The sequence below is a fragment of the Vidua chalybeata genome, chromosome 11 (assembly GCF_026979565.1).
Source record: "Vidua chalybeata isolate OUT-0048 chromosome 11, bVidCha1 merged haplotype, whole genome shotgun sequence".
Taxonomy (NCBI): domain Eukaryota; kingdom Metazoa; phylum Chordata; class Aves; order Passeriformes; family Viduidae; genus Vidua; species Vidua chalybeata.
Window position 1 is genome coordinate 21,588,435 of NC_071540.1, and position 19,149 is coordinate 21,607,583.

The 19,149-nt window shown below is 49.2% G+C and overlaps 2 long non-coding RNA genes across 2 annotated transcripts; both read left to right on the plus strand.

Annotated features, from left to right (window-relative positions):
* Positions 1 to 12,788: 12,788 nt before the first annotated feature.
* Positions 12,789 to 13,376, plus strand: LOC128793781 (uncharacterized). Its single transcript, XR_008432882.1, has 3 exons — positions 12,789 to 12,832; positions 12,920 to 13,250; positions 13,331 to 13,376. It is a non-coding gene; the product is annotated as an uncharacterized LOC128793781 (long non-coding RNA).
* A 29-nt stretch (positions 13,377 to 13,405) lies between these two features.
* On the plus strand, positions 13,406 to 18,007 carry LOC128793845 (uncharacterized). The gene is made up of 6 exons (XR_008432906.1): positions 13,406 to 14,407; positions 14,484 to 14,525; positions 14,617 to 14,662; positions 14,765 to 14,808; positions 14,890 to 14,930; positions 15,012 to 18,007. It is a non-coding gene; the product is annotated as an uncharacterized LOC128793845 (long non-coding RNA).
* Positions 18,008 to 19,149: the final 1,142 nt, after the last annotated feature.

Below are 19,149 nucleotides of genomic sequence, written 5' to 3' on the forward strand. Positions count from 1 at the left end.
TTGGAACATTAGTCCCTCAATCCAGCAGGTTTAATCAAGCCTGGATGCTCTTGGAATATTAATCCCTCAATCCAGCAGGTTTAATCAACCGTGGATGTTCTTGGGCATTCTTATCCCTCAGTCCAGCAGAATTTTTAGGGGCCCCTCCTACACATTTTACCTTTTATTTTTCCCCAATAGATTATGCCAAGAAAACCCTCTTTTTACCTTTTAATTAATTTTTTTTTTCTAATTAATTACCTTTTATTCCCCCCCCTCACCAAGGGGTCCCCACTCTTTCTCTGAGACCCAGTCCCAGGGGGGGTTCTCTCACTCTTTTTATCACTCACTTCATCTCTTTACTGGCCGCTTTTCTCGCGAAAAAGACGGAAACGCAGCATGGGAGACTGCCGCTCTCGCTTAGCAGGTCTGGGGTAACCAGCCCGCCTCTCATTCACACACATTCATCCCCCCTTTATTCGCCCTGTAATGCAAAGGATCTCCCAATGACAGCTTTTAACACTAAAGGGCAGTGCTATTGTATAACAAACACTTAACTCTTAGCCCAGCCGGGCTCGCTGGCTACTTTTGCAAGCTCTTTACCAACTAGCGATGCTTGTAAGCGGTGCTTGTAACTCCTAGCTTGTACCACGCTCCCACTAGCTGCGCTATCAGCTAGCGGCGTTCAAAGCAGCTCCTCAAACCGCGGCTTGTGCCCGCGCGCCCGCTGCGCTATCAGCTGGGCCGCGCCTAAAGCACCTTTGCAAGCCCCGACTTAAGCCCCGCGCCGCGCTCCGCCCGCTCACCAGAGACAGCCCGTGCCGCGCATGCGCACCACCCGCTCCATCAGGGAGTGTAGCTGAACTGCCCCGCGCATGCGCTCTTCGGCACCGCCGCGCCGCGTCTCTGTATCTTAGTAAAGCCGCACCGCGCTTCACACATACACACACACACACAGACAAGCACGCACGTCCGGATGTAACAGACACAGCACACCGAAACTGGGGCACACCACACTGCAATCGGGACACAACACACTGAAATCGCGATTTCTCCCTCCCCGAGCCGCGCTATCAGCTGGGGAGGTCCTCTTGCCTTTTCCTAGTCTGGATTCTAGTTACCCGCTGGTTATTGCCCTGGAGCTCAACATTCACCTCATTCTCACCTCATCCCCCTCCGAACCGGGGCAGAGGGACGTTGTGGTGAATGCGGAGGTAGGGGTGAAGGTGGAGGAGGTATGTAGGGTGGAGGGGTGGAGTCGGGTAGGTCTGTATCCTACCTCGTCCTTTCCTGGAGGGGAAGGCATCCTAATTTTTAATCATTAGTCCTTATGGACTATCTGGAGGAATTTGGGGAAGCTTTACAGGGTTTCCCCTACCCATGGGACCAGAGGGCTTGCTTTTCCTCTGTCCCATCTTCCGGAGCGCCTTCTCACACACACCTCTACGCTTCCCTCAATTCGTGGCCCAGCCCGTCGCCGGGTGTGGGAAACGCACTACTACGAGGTCCACGCTCACGTCGTCTCACAGAGACGTCTCACTCGTCACACTCCGGGATCCCAACCCCGACAGAGCGGGCCCCGCTGCCTCCGAACGGGGCAACCTCAGTAGCCCCGAAGGACCGCTGAAAGGTACTTACACAGTCCTGTGTCTTCGCCCGGGACTCTGTGCACAAAGATTAAGGGGTTGCCGGCTATTCTTTGCTTGCCACCGAATTTGGGTTCGTCGGTAAGGGTCCCAGGAGGAGGTCTCCTGAACGGGGCTCGCTGCCAAGGCAGCGAGGGCGCCTCCCCGTGAGGAGCTTCCAACGGATAGCCCTTATCCGAGTCACGGCACCAGATTGTTATAAATAGAGGCGAATAATTTGTTCAGCCTTTCAAGAGTCAATCAGAAATGTATTGATTACAGCGAGCGATGGCAAGCAAACGGCACCGGGTGCAGCCGGGGAGTCCCCGCTCCGCCTACGGCTCACACACCGTTTTCCCTCTTCCCACAGTCTTTTTATACTTTTTTTTTTCCCGGGGCCGCAGTATCTCTGGGTGTACTCTGCGCTTGCACCCTCTGTTGCCAGGGGGTCGTCCTCTACTCTCCGGTGGTCGTTTGACGAAGGCTCTTCTCTTCTTCCTTGGTGAAAGTCCACGGCCCTGTAATGGTCTTTTCCATATAAGGTTATATGTTATATGCACCTAAGTTCTAATTACACAACTAGCTTAAGTAAGCAACATATTAGCTAGTTTCTGTCTGGCAGTTTCCTGTTATCTACACAAGGCTTCTCCTTTGGCTCTCTGTTATCTTACACAAGGCTTCTCCTTTGATTTTCTGTTATCTACGCAAGGCTTCTCCTTTCTGTCTTGATGAACAAAGAGTCTTCTCTAACTTATCACACGCTTACAGTCCTTTATCGTCTGGGGTTTTGGGGTTTGGCATATCGCTTCCTTGTCATTTTGCATTAGAGTCTTTGTCTAGCACTGCCCTCATAACTCAAGGAGACGACTGTTTGTTTTACTACCTGAGCCTTTTTCTGAAGTACTCTATATTTTTGTAAACCCAGAAAGTTCAGGAGGCTTACCGTCCACTCCACGTACGCCTCTTGGGTTCCGGTAGTTATCCGGAGGCCATCTACTAGCTGCAGCAGCTGTCCTTCCTCTGATGAAGCTGCCCAGGACTCTAGATCTCTTGCAGGTTGCTCTCCGAATATCCCGGGGCCGTTATTAATACCCTCCACGTGAGCCGAGTCTTACGCCCACTTTTGGGATTTTTCCATTCAAAGGCAAAAATTTTCTGGCTGGCTTCACGAGGAGGGAGGCAAAAGAAGGCACCCTTCCAATCAGAAATGGTAAATTAGGTTAATTCGGCTGTTAAACAGGCCAACAAAGCGCAGGGGTTGGCAACCACCGGGTATAAATCCTCGGTTATCTTATTAACAGCTCTTAAATCTTGTACTATTCGGTAAGATCCATCAGGCTTTTTAACATGTAAAATAGGAGTATTGCACTCAGACCGACACTCTTTTAATAGCCCTACGTGTAAAAAATTCTCAATTACGGACTAATCCCTTCTTTCTTTCTTTTTTAAGGGATATTGTTTAACTCTAACTGGTTGTTTCCTTTCTTTAAGATTAACTTGCACCGAGGGTGCATTCTTTGCTCTTCCTGGTATGTTAGAAGCCCACACCTCAGAAGATACCTGATCCATCGTTTTCCTTTACCTCCAAAATAATCTCCCCATCTTTTGCTTTTAACTGCTACACAAACCTATAAATGCCCACTTGTTTTCCAAATTCACAAAAATACGCTTTTTCAGATTGGCCAGTTGCTCCCCTTACCATAACATAATTATCTGTTATAGACATTAAGGCTTTACTTAATACCGAGTAGGTTTCCCCCACATCTACTATAAATTCTATTTTCTTCATTGCCATTTTTCTCCAAGAACTTGCTGTTATTTCCTTGCTCCTCACGACCAGCGGCTACTAAAATCCTTATAGCTCTCCGAGTAGCCTTTGTTTCTTTAACATGATAAAGCGCCAGTCTCGCCCTTCTCTACCGAAACGTCTGCGTATACCACAACGTTTTACACCGAACGCAGCAAAAACAAACCCAGGGTTCACAAGGGTAGCTTTCTGAATGAGCAACCTCTACCAAATTCCGTCTCTTCTGATTTCTGATTTTATTTATAGGACACCCGAGCTACTTATTGTTATGCACTGTACCTAAATGTTATTTCACAAAATTTTACAGTCCTTTCCTAGTTTTTCCTGCATAATCCAATCTTCATGTACTAAGTATGACTTTGAACACAGTAACTTAAAAATCTCTGGTTCAAAATCTGCTCAACTAAAGTTTTGTTTCTATTGATACAGGGCACACTCAATTTGCTGCCTCGTGGAATAACAAATAATATTGTTTTGCACACATTCCCCAAGATCAAGTCCAAAGTAGTGAGGTAAAGGGACTCCTTTGATCCATTTCGCCACGATTAAAACAAACGAAAAGGCCGTGCCTGTTACAGCAAAAGCTCTGATACGCCTACAAACACAAATGGGGGGGGGGGGGCAATTCCTGCAATTCTTTTAATTTGTTTTAAACGTATATAAATTCCCACACTAGTTTTTCCACATAAAATGCTGCACTTGTTGCAAACAAAATCTTAAAATCTCTACAGACACAACTATACGGTCTCGAGAATCAAATTACCACAATGCGGGGGAAAAAGCCACACAACTCCCCTGTACCTGAAATCTAGGGAATCAACTTAGAATATGCTCTCTCTATTACAGCTCTGCTAGCCCACAAACACCGGCTCAAGTTAAAACGTTTAGAAAAGGGTTGCTTAACCCCTTCAACTCAGGCTCAACCTTAATGTACAGCTTAACAACACAGTTCACACGAAGTATTTCAGAACCATTGCAGCCCAGTTTCAAACTGAAACCGACAAAATTCCTTGCCATTCAGAATTTCAGGAGGTACCGGCCCACTTAGGGCCACGGGCCCCTGGACACGAATGCCGGCCCTTTTCCCCGTGACACAAAAGTCATCACCCTGGGTTCCTGATGTCAGTTTGTAGGAGGCACTTTGAACTGCCAGAGCGGTTCAAATCGGAGGTGGCAGCAGGTTGGGTTCGGGAGACATCCCGCACCATTCGGAATTTCCACAGGCGTCCACCCACTCAAGGCCACGGGCCCCTAGTCACAAAAGCCGGCCCTCTCCTCCGTGCAACAAAACTCACCACCCCGCGTTCCTGGCGTCAGTTTGCAAGAGGCGCTCGGCACTGCCAGGGTAGCCCGAGTAGCAGGTGGAGGCCGGTTGCCTTTTGGAGACATCCTGTGCCGTTTAGAGCTTTAGGAGGCAGCAGCCCGCTCAGGGCCGCAGGGCCCCGGACCCGAACGCCGTCCATTTTCCGTGGGAACGAAAACTCACCACCCTGGGTTCCTGATGCCAGTTTGCAGGAGGCGCTCGGCACTGCCAGGGCAGCCCGAGTCGGAGGCGGCGGCAGGTCGGGTAGGGGAGACACCTCGCGCCGTTCGCAATTTCAGGAGGCGCCTGGCCACTCGGGGTCACTGGCCCCCGAACGCCAGTGCGTTTCCTTGTGAAACAAAACTCACCACCCTGGGTTCCTGAAGTCAATTTGTAGGAGGTACTTGGCACTGCCAGGGTAGCCTGAGCTGGAGGCAGTACCAAGTTGGGTCTGGGAGACATCCCGCGCCTTTTGGAATTTTAGGAGGCAGCAGCCCACTCGGGGCCACAGTGTGAATGCCCTGTGAAACAAAACTTGCCACTCCCGTGTGTTGATATCAGTTTAGAGGAGGTATTTGAGACTTCAAGGGCTGCCCGAGTCCTTGGCGCAGGCAGCTTCGCTCCGGGAAAAATCCCGTCGTGTTCGGACTTGGAGGAGGCAGAAGGCCACTCGGGGCCACAGGCCCCCGGACACATCTTCTGCCCCTTTTCCCCGTGAAACCAAACTCACCCTCCCTGCGCATCGTCCGTTCGCAGGAGGCGTGCGACACTCCGAGGGCATCGAGAGTTCTCAGCGTCGGCAGCTGCGGTCTCTCAGGAATCGTTCACCGTCTGCAGTTTTGGAGGCAGAATCCCAGTTTTGGCCACGGGCACAGAGAGAGGATATACGCTTAATTTCCTCGGAAAGTAAAATTCATTGTTCACAGGGTAGACGAAGGGTTTTGTAGGGGAGGGAACTGCCCATGGGACCTTTCTTCACGTCATCCCCCACTCCACGGCGTAGCAGTTCCCCGTGTGACCGGCTGCTTTTAGAGGGTTACCCGGTGTCACGGTTTAGAACGGGAGGAAATTCAGGGAAGCGATACAAAGCTTTTTGCGTAACTGACAGTAAAGGTGCCGGTGTCGGAGTAGCGGTCGCCGCTGCCTAAAATCCGTCCCCCACGAGCCTCTCCCGTGGAAAAGCAAATTGAGATAACCTTCAGGCGACGCGGTCAGACCCTCAGCCAACACTCACTGCAGGTGGCTCAGCGATAAAGGCAAGAAAGGCTCTTTTTACATGGTTTTATTCTGGCGGAGGATATCACACACGGCTGAAGCGAACCCAGCGAGGTAAAAAAAGAGACTGACCACGTGGAGGAGACAGCTTAAGGGGAAGGGGGCAGAGCTAAGGGATGGGCAGAGGGGTTTGGTCTCCAGGGAAAGGGGGGTGGCCACCAGGGATACCAATCCAGCGAGAGGACAGGAAAAGGAGAAACCAGGGGAAGTTACACACGGGAAGTTGCGGCCGAAGCCCAAAGGGGAGACTGTTTTTCTCCTCAGGAGGACTAACTCTATGGTGAGTAGTTACTGCCGTTGCCAGGGGGGAGGACTTGGGAATTGACTGAGGTGGGAGAGTTCATGGGATGCTATAAGCTTGTTGAACCACTGCGAAGCTGGACACGCCTCAGTGAAACAGACACGTTAAAGACGAAAAAACCCGGGAACTCTCTCTTTCCTTGCGGTCGGTGAGGAGGTGGCGGGCCCCGGCCCCCCATGTCAGCCAGGCCGGTCCGGGCGGTCCCGCTGCGGGCCGGGCCCCTTCTCCCCTCCCCGGGCCGTCCACCGGCTCCCCCATCGGCTCCGGTCTGGCCGGGCCCCAGCAGCTGCCGGGCGGGAAGGCGGGGGAGGCTGCGGAGTCCTGGCCAGAGCGGCGCTGGCCGCGGCTGTGAAGCGCTTACCGTCAGGGCCCGTCCCCCTCAGCGTGGCTGAGATCAGAGACCCTTGCGGCTCGCGCCCAAAACCAAAGCCTGCCGCGAAGCCAGTCCCAACACAGCCCAGTCGCAGATCCTCGCCGCGAGTTACCGGCGGGTCTGGTGGGTCTCGGGCATAATGGTAACCCTTTCAATACTTCAGTCGTCTCTCGAGTAAGAGAAAAAACCAAAATGCAAGCACGTAAAAGAACAACATAAAGGCATCGAAGTCAGTAAAGAAGAAGTTAAGTCCCGAATGGGAGGGAGGAGGAGATGCCTTGTTTTTAGAGCTAAAATCCTCTTACGAGTTATTAAAAAAAGGACTCTTTTTCCTTATAACGCACGAAACTATAAAGAGATGAAAGTGTTCAAATTGATATCAAGGAAAAGCCTCCGTGCTAAAAGAAACAAATGTTAAAATAACTGTAATCCCATAAGAAGTTTAAACAGAAAAAGAAGGAAAATTAGTGCTGTGCTTCTCCAAAAAGAAAAAGATTTCTGTTACCAGAGATAAAAGTAATTTTAGAGATGAATAATAAAAACTTTTGCCTTTAAACAGCTCATCTTTAAAACAATCCCCCATAAGTCAACAAAGCCCATCAACAAGGTGTAGGAAGGCTCGTAAAAATGAAAAAAAAATTCACAATAGCAGAATTCCCCAGACAACCGTTATTCATAACGGAATTAAGCACCACAAGAAAACGGTTTTTTCCCTCTCGTAAAGAAATCTCCATCACCCTAACAACACAGCTTTCTCTCGCTAAGTGGAAAAAAACTATTTTAAAAGTAATAAACGGTCTACAAATCTTACCTTTAGTTTCTTTATATTATCAGTGGGAAAGAAAAAGTTGTGGGGGAAGAGAAGTGTTCTAAAAGGTTTGTTTTAATTCTTACTATCTTTTTTTTTATCTTCTAGTTACTTTTACTAAAATTTTCTTTATACCCTTTTAAAGTTTTAAATCTACTTTACTTTTCTCCTATCTGCCAGCAAGAAGCGAGTGTTTTAGTAATTAACCAACACCAAACCCGCCACACCCGGGCACACCCGCACAGGGAGTTGTTACTCCAGAGGCGTTAACGAGGCTATCCCACTGTCCTTCTAGGAACCATCCATCAGGGCCCGGGGGGCAGCCGGACGCGTCTGTTCACGGAGCATCCATTCGAGAAAACGCCGAGGGAAAAGCCCTCTTACCGAGGGGCAGCACCTGAGCCGGCAGGGCAGCGTGCGGGGTTCCAGGGGAGAGCTTTCAGCTGTCCGCTTTTATCGTGTCAATCCCTCCCTAGAGTCCTCTGTCCTTCTGCAGCACCTCCAGAAAACCGAGGGGTTATTCGGAGATAAGGGGTTTAAATTGATGGAAAAAGCTTCCTTTTCCATTATTTTTTGTGTTCACATTGTGAGGGAATCCCATTCTCTTGCAGTTTTAACGGTCTCAGCTGAAAGGATTCCTGCTTCTTTTATGCTGTTAGGGGTGTTAATTAACAGGCAATTCCCATTTTTCATTATTTTCCACTTTAAATAGAAGGGGAAAACCTTGGCAGAGCTTACTTGCGGGTTTGAATTAAGGGTCACTGCCCCTTTTTGTTGTCCTAAGGCTCAAATTGAGGGGGAAGCCAGCTGTACCTACTTTGTTTCATCGCCGAAGAGATTTAAAGCGAGGAACACCCCTCTTTTCCCAATATTTTATGGGACTAAATTAAAGGAGAGAAGCCATTTATTTGCCATTGTATCAGTTTCAGTAGACTGGTAACTAAAGAGGTAACCGCCTAATTTCCTTGTTTTGAGGGCTTCACCTGACGGAAGCTCTGTCTTTTTCAGCAATTTAATGGTTTTAAACTACATTTCAGGGCACTTGTATCTGTGCCCTGGGACTGAATACCTCAGACAAGGGCAAGCCAGGCCTGTACTTAACCCTAATGCTGCCCAGGAGTCTATTATTTTTCTTATTTTTATATATAATAGAGATAGCCCTAATTAGAGGTCCTAAGGAGACTTGGGCCATTTATATAATCAGTATTGTTCTCCACCCTACTTAGTCACATGTGGAATACTACATAGCAGTTACTAAAGAATAATTAGGTGAGCTAATAACAAGTTACCCAACTTACTTAGCTGTGCTACCTAAACATAAAGTTTTATTTCTTACCGGTTTTCTGCCCTTTTGCTCAAAGCAGCTATAGAAGGGAAAAAAAAAAAAAAAAAAAAAAAAAAAAAAAACCAAAAAAAAAAAAAAAACCCAAAAAAAAAACCCCACAACAACAACAAAAAAACAACAAAAAGCATTGTCATTTCCCTGAGGATCAAGCCCTTTACTCACCTTGAATTCAAGTCAGAGGAGCCAAACAGCTGCAGTTCCTGGGAGGGCTTTTATACCCGGTGGGATTTGCCCCCCTCCCTTTTCCCGGGCATTGTGGGAACGAGAGGCGGGCCCAATCAGGGGTATATTAACCCCAGCCTCTGCGAAGGGGCTTCATTCCCTCTTTGGGATGCACTGAGGTAAGAGGTCTCCTCTCATTTCAGTGAAGAGGCTCTTTCAGCTTATCTCAGCTTGTTTTCAGCAGGTGCTTTTTGGCCTCTGAAGCAATAGGGGCTTTGAACATACAGCGAAGAATACAGAAATGAGCACAGGGAGTATTTATATTCATGATTTTTGGTTGTGTGTTCAGGGGTGATTAGGTGCTTTTGTAATTTCTGGGTTTGTTCTTTCTATTTATTTTTTTTTTTTTTACAAGGAGCACAACTTCCTGAAATTTTAGGCTGTGTCAAGTGAGACGCTTCAGATTTTTTTCAGCAGATTCATCATATCACAAGAGGGATCTGCTCTGTGTTGAAGATGATGTTTGAGATTGAGGCTTCAGATGAGTTGAGGATTGTGACTAGGAGAGGGAGAGTGAGCAGGGTGCCCGGTTAGGAGTTATTGTGGGGGGTTTTGAAGGCAGCAGGGTGAGAAATGGTGTCTATTTGAGGACCCCCCCAAGGCTTTTCACAAGCATAGCAGAGGCATTCGTGCGTCGTACAGCACACAAGCTCATCCACTGCACTCACAGAAATGCCATGTAACTTTGCCTCTCTCTAATCCAGGTGCCACTCATAATAACAGCCATAGCCTCGGACTCAGGATGAAGCTGGAGACTTGGGGACCCAGGCACGCTCAGAAGAGGATAAGTAGCTGACTTGCTGGGATTTGGCCCACGTAACACTAAACTCATGCATTGATTTTGCTGTTCTTTATTGTAACCGACTAAGAGGCTAACAGGCGATCACACGGCCCTCCGAGGTAGACTCATTTCAGGTCCAACCTGGATTCACATCACCGATCACCCAAAAGATAAGTCGGGGCCACAGCCTGGAGATGGGAGTAGTGGATTGGAAATTCCTGGGATAGATTTGAAAACTAGCAGAGGATAAAGGGATATCTTCTAAGGGGCCTCTTAGGACAGCTAAAGGGAGAGGCTCTACTTTTGATTGCAGCTGTAGGGTGTGCAGTGCAGAACAGTTCCGGTCCGTGTTGTGTTGTCCCATGTACCGTGTTATCTGGTGTGTCTTTGGGGTCCCTTGGATCAGATATCCCTGCCTTTTCCCCTCAAGGGCCTTAACACAAGCATCGGCCAGCATCTCTGGGTTCTCGAACGCTCACACTTCTCGGCACGATGCCGATATCGTTCGTTCTTTTACCGGCGGGCTCGGCCGTCTCTCTCGGTCACATCTCCGAAGCATCGAGTCGGACGTCTTTTGAGGCCTCCTTCCCGGCCGTATCACCATCCATCCTTTCCAGCCACGAGCTGTAACATCCTGGGGCTTACCAGATTGTATGGATATGGAAAGCATTCTAAACGTAGCATTGTCTCACAGCCATCCTGATCATTGTGACCAACAGTTCTTTTAACGGGTCACTCTGTTCCAGTCTTCTCCAGGAGCTCTTCTGCTCCTTAGAGCCTCCTCCATCCACCACTGCCAGAGCATCGGTCATCTCTTTTGGCATCCTCTCACTCCTCGCCATTATTCTTCTTGCCAGGAAGTTATCATCCTTGTGTCACGCCGTTCGTATCATAACGTGTTGTTTGTGTCATAACGTGTTGTTTGTGTTTAGCGTCCCCTCGTTTGTCCCGTCCTGTGTCACGGGTGTCTGCACATATTTGTCCCAGAGCTGTTCTGCCCTGCTGCATAGCCTGGTGTAATAGGATAAGTTCTGGGGACTTGAAATTTGCAGTGCAGGGTGTAGTTGGACTCTAGATGGTATTCCTAGATTGGCATAAGGTGTTTGCAGCTGTTAAGTTATCTTGCAACCATTTGACTTTTGTCCTAACTCTCTTTCAGATTCAGGTGGATTAAATCTGTGGCAGAGCCCCCCAGTCCCTGGAGAGGGGGTTCCCCTGAGCAGGTCAGTCACCGTTTGTCTCTGCAGTGGAAGTATAAATGGTGACTGTGTGTTACAGTACTGTTTTCTGTCTTTATTTTTAGGCATTAAATCTGGATCTCTGCAGTCAAGGTGAGCAGTGACCGGTTGCAGAAACAGGTGTTCTCACTCAGGTCTCAATTTCTGGTGCAACTCTAAAGCCTCCATTCTTGTTTGTGTGCTTTAGGCAATCCACTCGGAGTATGCCAAGCCCCCGTCACCAACCAGCCGATGGACCGGGTTTCCTGTGCTTGTGAGTCCTCTGGAAGTATTTCAGGGCCGTGATGAAGCCTTGAAATTTTGTATTTCAAGGTCCCATCCAGGTAGCCTTTGGCAAGGGCCGAGGAGTTGCGGTGAGTTGCCGAGGTAGGGAGGGGGAGCCAGGGTCCACTTAGGTTTCAGCAATGCCGAGTCACTTTGTCTCTTCTCAACCCAGGCATACCCTGCGATGACGGCGTCAGCCTCCGAGCACGGCCAAAGCGTGCGGCCCAAGGAGCCGGGCATTCTGAGGAGAACGGTGAGTAGCAGAATTGCTGGGTTTTGTCCGTTGTACAGCTAAGATCACGCAGTGATGTTTGGTGTTCTCGATTGTAGTTGAGCAAGGGACTACAGCCCGGTGATCGTAAGAAAATTCCCAGCAGGCGAGGCGGCCTCCGTTCGCACGCGACGTGGATTCTCATCCCCGGATGTCCGAGAGATAAGTCGAGGGCTACGACCTTGAGAGGGGATGAAAGCGAGGCGCTGGGAGCGTTTTTTGAATCAGCTTTGGTGGCAGGGATGTGCAAGAAGTATCCACTTAGGCCACCTAAAGGGAAAGGGTTTTTTTTGATCACAGTGCTCAGGGCAGAGCAGTTCCGGTGTGTGTTGTGTCACTTGTCTATTGTGCATTCTGTGTGTTTGGGTATTTCGTGTCACATGGCTTTTTTACCTTAGCCCTTTGAGGGCCCTATCGGAAACCCTGGCCTCATTTTTGGCATCTGTGATCTCCGCATTCCTTGGACGGGCACCAGTGCAATAGGACTCTTGATTCTGGAGGTCAGACAGGCATCTGAATTGCATCTCTCTTTAGAAGCATCCAGTCAGATGTCTTTTAAGGTCTTGCTCTGAGCTGTGTCAACAGCCACACACCGCAATGATCCCTTATAGCCGGTTAGGACCGATTAGAATGCAAAGCTAGCTAGAGCCTTCGGACCGTAAAACATTCCTCTCTGCAGTTCTCTTAAGAAATCATTCTGTTAGCATCTTGTTCCTGCAGGGTTCTCTGAGCCTCATCGGCTCCGAGCCGTCCGTCTCACCTAGGTCATCTCGTCCCGCATTCTCCCGGCGCTCGCCGGCATTCTTCTCACCGAGAGCTCTCTCTCCCTGTCACGTCCCCTCGTTTGTCACGTTCTGTCCTGTGTCACGGGTGTCTGCACGTATTTGTCCCGGAGCTGCTCTGCCCTGATGCATAGCCTGTAACAGGAAAAGTCCCAGGAGTTGAAATTTCTGATGCGGGGTGTAGTTGGGCTCTAGATTGTATTCGTAGATTGACATGTTTGGTGCTGTTAAGTTATCCTGCAGCCGTTTGACATTACTCCTACCTTTCTTTCAGATGCAGACAGATTAAATCTGTAGCAGAGCCCCCAATCCCGGTTCAAGGGGTTTTCCCTGAGAAGGTCAGTCACTGTTTGTGTTTGCAGGGGAAGCATAAATGGTGACTATGTTACAGCACTGTTCTTTGTCTTTATTATTAGGAAGTCCAGGCAGATAGCTGCAGTCAAGGCCAAGTGTGCCAGGTGAGCAGTGGACAGAAGCAGTTGTTCTCGCACAGGTCTCAGTTTCTGGTGCACCTCTAACCATCCGTTCTCATTTGCGTGCTTTAGGCCATCCACTCGGCGTACGCTAAGCCCCTGTCATCAGGTGGCGGACGGACCGGGTTTCCTGCACTCGTGAGCCCTCCGGAAGTATGACGGGACCCCGTGATGAAGCCCACACATCTTGTATTTCAAGGTCCCGTCTGGGTAGCTCACGGGAACGGCCGAGGAGCTGCGGTGAGTCGGGGAGGTAGGGAGGAGGAGAGGGGGTCCACTCCAGTTTCAGCCGTGCCCAGTCACCTTGTCTCCACTTAACCTAGGCGTACCTCGTGACGGCAGCGTCGGCCTCGGAGCACGGCCGAAGCGTGCGGCCCGAACGCCAGGGCTCTCTTAGGAGAAGGTGAGTAGCAGAATTGTCAGGTTTTGGCCCATGTGCTGTTAAGATTGTGCACTGATGTTTCCTTTTCTTTGTCTTGGCAGACGAAGAGATAAGAGCCTGGTGACAGCTGGAACTTCCCAGACGGGGAAGTGGCCTTCTTTTGCACTCGACAGGGATTTGCACGCCCAGAAGTGTGCAAGATAAGTCGAGGGCTACGACCCGCTGAGGGGAGGGAAGCGGGGTGCTGGCTTGGGACTGCCCGGAAGGGATTTTTGAGTCTGCTTTGGAGATGGGGATGTCTAAGAAGTGTCTCATTAGGCCACCTGAAGGGAAAGCGTCTCTTTTGATCTCAGCGCTGAGGTGCGCAGGGCAGAGCAGTTCCGGTGTGTGTCGTGTCACTTGTCTCTTGTGCATTCTGTGTTGTTTGGGTCTGTCACGTCACTTGTCTTTTTTTACCTTAGCTGTCTGAGGGTCATCTTGGCATCTGTGATCTTTGCGTTCCTCGGCCCGGCCCCAACGCCACAGGCCTTTTGACTCGGGAGTCCCGACAGGCATCGCAGTCGTATCTGTCTTTAGAAGCATCCGGTCAGATGTCTTTTAAGGTCTCGTTCTGAGCGGTAGCGACAGCCGCACACCCCAACGATCCATTATAGCGGCTTAGGACTTGTGAGAACGCCAAGCTAGGTAGCTCATTCTTACCGTAGGCTTTTCAGGCATCCGCTCGTGCAGTTCTCGGAAGACATCGTTTTCTTAGCATCTTCTTCCTGCAGGGTTCTTTGAGCCTCATCGGCTCCGAGCCGTCCGTCTCCCCTAGGTCATCTCGTTCCGCAATCTCTCTGTCCTCGCGGGCATTTTTCTCACCAAGAGATTTTTCTCCTTGTGGCATCCCCTCGTTTGTCGTGTCCTGTCCTGTGTCACGGGTGTCTGCACATATTTGTCCTGGAGCTGCTCTGTCCTGCTGCATAGCCTGGTGTAATTGCACAAGTCCTGGAGACCTGCAATTTGGAATGGGGGATGTAGTTGTATTCTAGATGGTATTCCTAGATTCACACAGGATGCTTGGACCTGTTAAGTTATCCTACAGTTGTTTGAATTTTCTCCTAACTTTCTTTCAGATGCAGACATTTAAGATCTGTGGCAGAGCGCCCCTCCTGGGTCAGGGGGTTTTCCCTGAGAAGGTCAGTTGCTGTTTGTATTTGCAGGGGAAGCATAAATGGTGACTATGTTACAGCACTGTTCTTTGTCTATTATTAGGAAGTCCAGGCAGATAGCTGCAGTCAAGGCCAAGTGTGCCAGGTGAGCAGTGGACAGAAGCACTTCTTCTCACACAGGTCTCAGTTTCTGGTGAAATTCTAAGCATCCCTTTTTTTTTTTTTTTTTATTTTAGGCAGTCCTCTTGCGAGATGTCTCTGATCCCAGATGTCTGAGGCCAGGTGGGTGCAAGCTTAAGGTGTAGGTGGGCGTACTTGTCAGGTCAGGGTGGTGGTCTTTTCTCAGTATCTCAGTGTGTTTTTTTTTGCTTTGTTTCTTTGCAGGTGTCATTGCTGCCCTAGGCGTGTGAAGGAACAGAGTCAAGCGGGTGAGTCGGCATTTAGGCTGGGTGACTCATCGGTGACCGTTATGCGGCAGCACGCTAAGCCTGTACCTTTTCCTTTTGTAGGTATCCTCCTGGCAGCCTGTTGAGTCACATCAAGATTTCAGGTGAGCCGGGGCAGCGGTGCGTCAGAGTTCCGGGGATTCCTCTTTTGCAGGGCGCAAGTTGCATTTTCTGTTTTGTCTTAGGTACCGTGAGGAGGCGCATAGCTGAAGTTTGGAAACGGCAGCACCGAAGCGGATGTAGAGAACATGTCGCCATCCGCGTCCGGCTGACGATGGATTTTGTCCGGTCGTCTTGCAAAAGCTAAGTGTCGGGGCCAGTAGGTGGGAGAAGGGGAAAAACCTTTACTATCACAGGAGACAATTAGATGTTAGCTTAGAGGAGAGGCCCATAGTGGGACGGGCCCCTCGGAAGCAGAGGGAGAGGGTTTCTCCTCAGCCTCACCAGAGTCTTCGCCGGGCAGGGCAGTTCCGATCCGTCTTCGCGTCCTCGCGAGGTTTGCGTCGGCGGCCTTCTTCGACTCTCGACGTCGTCGGGGATCTTTTCACCCGAGGAGCTCGCCTTCACGTCCGGAGCTATAGCCACGGTCACGCCGTAGTCATCGCTTTCTTGTCCAGGCCTACTGAGCTTCTTAGGCTTCCTCTTAAGTCCTTTGGCACTAACATCTTGAAAGGAGTTAAATTTCATCATCACATGCTATTGCCCTAGGGCTTTCTTTCCTTTGGCATCATCGGCCTATGACTCATCTTGGACTAGCAATCTTGGGTCCATAAGGTGGAACTGCCAGGCAGTTTCCACTCGTGTCCGTGTTATGTCGTCCGTGTCCGTGTTATGTCGTCCGTGTCCGTGTTATGTCGTCCGTGTCCATTGATTTCTGCGTCATAGGCCTTTGTTACATCTCGAGGCTTTATCGGCATTGTTCTCTGCCGTATCGGCCATATTTTACTCGTGTACCTTCCTGGATATCGCTTATTCCGGCATCGTTACATTTTTACTTTTTGAGACGGGAAGAAGTACAGGAGACGTTCTCATCCATCTTCCTTCTCACCTTCGGTAGCGCCTTCTCTTCCCGTGCCATTGTCTCGGACTTCTAGAGGGAGCATATTAGACCCTCATCACCTGACCGCAGTAGTTCCGTAGCTTGCGCCTTCTCAAAGGGTAGAGGGCTCAACAATTAATCTTCCGGAGCGTTACGTCAAGTCCTCACTTATATTGTATCTACGTCGGCTTATATTGTATGTGCTTAGGTTGTACCTACCTATGTTGGCTTATACTGTATGTGCTTATATTGTATGTACTTATGTCGTATGTACCTATGTTGGTTTATATTGTATGTACTTATACTGTATGTACCTACCTTGGCTTATATTGTGCATATATTGTATGTACCTACCTTGGCTTATGTTGTACACGCCTCTGTCGTGCCACTTACGATCGGAGCTGCCCTGCCCAGGCGCGTAGTCACGGTTAGGTAGAGCAGTTATAAAACTTTACAGTTCATCTGTCTTCTATGGGGGTTTTGGGTACAAAATTTATGGACCCGGAGCGGGAATAGCTCCTAGCCGTCAGATAGTCACTCGTCGTCTCTGTCGTCTCGCAGGTCCCCGGGTCCCTACACGTTATCCCGGAATCTACCGCCGGACATCGAAGAGACGCGGTCAGAAGATGCATCGAAGCGTCAAGGTAGCGTTTCAAGTAAGGGTCGCGGTCAGCGTGTAAGCGGGAGAGCGCGTCACAGAGCGTGATTGTCCGTGTCTGTCTGTGAGAGCTTGTGTCTGCAGGTGTGTGTGTGTGTGTTGACCGGTTCTAACCTTGTGCGTATGGCCTTTGCCTTTCAGGTTTTTCAGCTGATTTTTAAATTTAGAATAAAAAATCCCCAGCCGGGGGGTTTTTTTTTTTTCCCCCCCGGCTGGGTTTTTTTTTCCTCGGTCCCGGCCGGTCCGCGAGGCGACGTTCATCGCCAAAGTTCGGAGGCGGACCGTCCCGGGACCGGGGTTTTCGTCAGGCAGGAGGATTTTTTCGGAGGCTCCCGGGAACCACGTTCCCGAGGAGCGTCGTGCATGCGTGTCGAAGGCCGGGGGTTAGGGGAGCGGTTGAGACGAGAGCGAGGGTGGGTTTGTGCGTGAGCTGAAGGAGGGCTCTGTGTGTGTGTGTTTGTGTGTGGGTGTCGACCGGTTCTAACCTTGTGCGTATGGCCTTTGCCTTTCAGGTTTTTCAGCTCATTTTTAAATTTAGAATAAAAAATCCCCAGCCGGGGGGTTTTTTTTTTTTTCCCCCCGGCTGGGTTTTTTTTTTCCTCGGTCCCGGCCGGTCCGCGAGGCGACGTTCATCGCCAAAGTTCGGAGGCGGACCGTCCCGGGACCGGGGTTTTCGTCAGGCAGGAGGATTTTTTAGGAGGCTCCCGGGAACCACGTTCCCGAGGAGCGTCGTGCATGCGTGTCGAAGGCCGGGGGTTAGGGGAGCGGTTGAGACGAGAGCGAGGGTGGGTTTGTGCGTGAGCTGAAGGAGGGCTCTGTGTGTGTGTGTTTGTGTGTGGGTGTCGACCGGTTCTAACCTTGTGCGTATGGCCTTTGCCTTTCAGGTTTTTCAGCTCATTTTTAAATTTAGAATAAAAAATCCCCAGCCGGGGGGTTTTTTTTTTTTCCCCCCCGGCTGGGTTTTTTTTTCCTCGGTCCCGGCCGGTCCGCGAGGCGACGTTCATCGCCAAAGTTCGGAGGCGGACCGTCCCGGGACCGGGGTTTTCGTCAGGCAGGAGAATTTTTTCGGAGGCTCCCGGGAACCACGTTCCCGAGGAACAACGATTGCCGGGGCTTAACGGAGCGGTTGAAACGAGAGCGAGGGTGAGTTTGCGTGCAATGTGAAGGAGGCGGTCACGGTGGATGACTGGTTTATATGTGCTATTTTTGTTTTGGTCTTTCCTGTAAGAATCAAACAAAATGTAATGTAAATAGAAAAAAGGTTATATTGTGTTAATATGCGTTCGGTTTCTATTGCCCCGTATCGTTCCGTGTTTGCATTTGCCGCCGCATTTCCACATACGGCTCCGTACGTAAGTGGGATTTCTACCGGTCAGCGTACGGATTGTATCTACGCTCCCATTGGTATACATCGTTTCCATGTGTTTTGCTGGAGTGTAAATAAAAAAAAAAATCATTCAATAAAGTTGAATCAACCCCCGCTCCCTCCCCCTCCCCCTTTGGCTCCTGTGTTTTTTTGGTGTGGTTTAGTCTTTTTTTTTTCCCCACTGTATTTCTTCCTTTGCTTCTTCTCTTAGTTTTCTTTGTCACGTCATTTCTGTCCGTCCCTAACTTTGTTTCTGTTTCTCACTGTTTCTAACGCTCTCTCTCTGCTTCTCTATTTCCCTGTATGTCTTTTCTTCTGTTTCTCTATTTCACTATTTCTAACTATTTATTTTTCTCTTTAGTTGATGCTTTTACTCTTTATTTCTTTTTCTCTCAGGCTTCTCTTCTTTTTTTTCTCTATTCTTTTGTCCTCTTTTTCACTCTCACCCTCTTTCTTTTTCACTGTAACCCTTCTCATTTTTTACTCTCTTCCATTCTTTTCCTATTTCTTTTCCTCTCTGTTTCTCTCTTTCTCTCCTAAGTCTCTTTCTCTCCTAACTCTCTTTCTCTCTTTCTCTCTTTCTCTCCTAACTCTCTTACTCTCTTTCTCTCCTAAGTCTCTTTCTCTCCTCTCTTTCTCTCTTTCTCTCCTAACTCTTTCTCTCTGTCTGTCTTTCTCTCCTAAGTCTTTCTCTCCTAACTCTCTTTCTCTCTTTCTCTAAGTCTCTTTCTCTCCTCTCTTTCTCTCTTTCTCTCTTTCTCTCCTAACTCTTTCTCTCTGTCTGTCTTTCTCTCCTAAGTCTTTCTCTCCTAACTCTCTTTCTCTCTTTCTCTCCTAACTCTCTTTCTCTCCTAACCCTTTCTCTCCTAACTCTCTTTCTCTCCGTCTTTCTCTCCTAAGTCTCTTTCTCTCCTCTCTTTCTCTCTTTCTGTCTTTCTCTCCTAACTCTCTTTCTCTCCTCTCTTTCTCTCTTTCTCTCCTAACTCTCTTTCTGTCTTTCTCTCCTAACTCTCTTTCTGTCTTTCTCTCCTAACTCTTTTTCTTTCTTTCCATCTTTTAATTTCTAACTTTGTTTTCCTTTCTAGCTTTCAAAAAGCAGCAGTAGAAACTTTCAGGCTCCCTGGGAGTAAAAAAAAAAACAAACTTTAAATAATTATTAAAAAAAAATTTACTCCCCGGGAGCCTGAAATTTTCTACTGCTGCACCAGACATATAGTTTTTCTTCTTTTTTATATATACCTATACACCCCCTAATTAGTG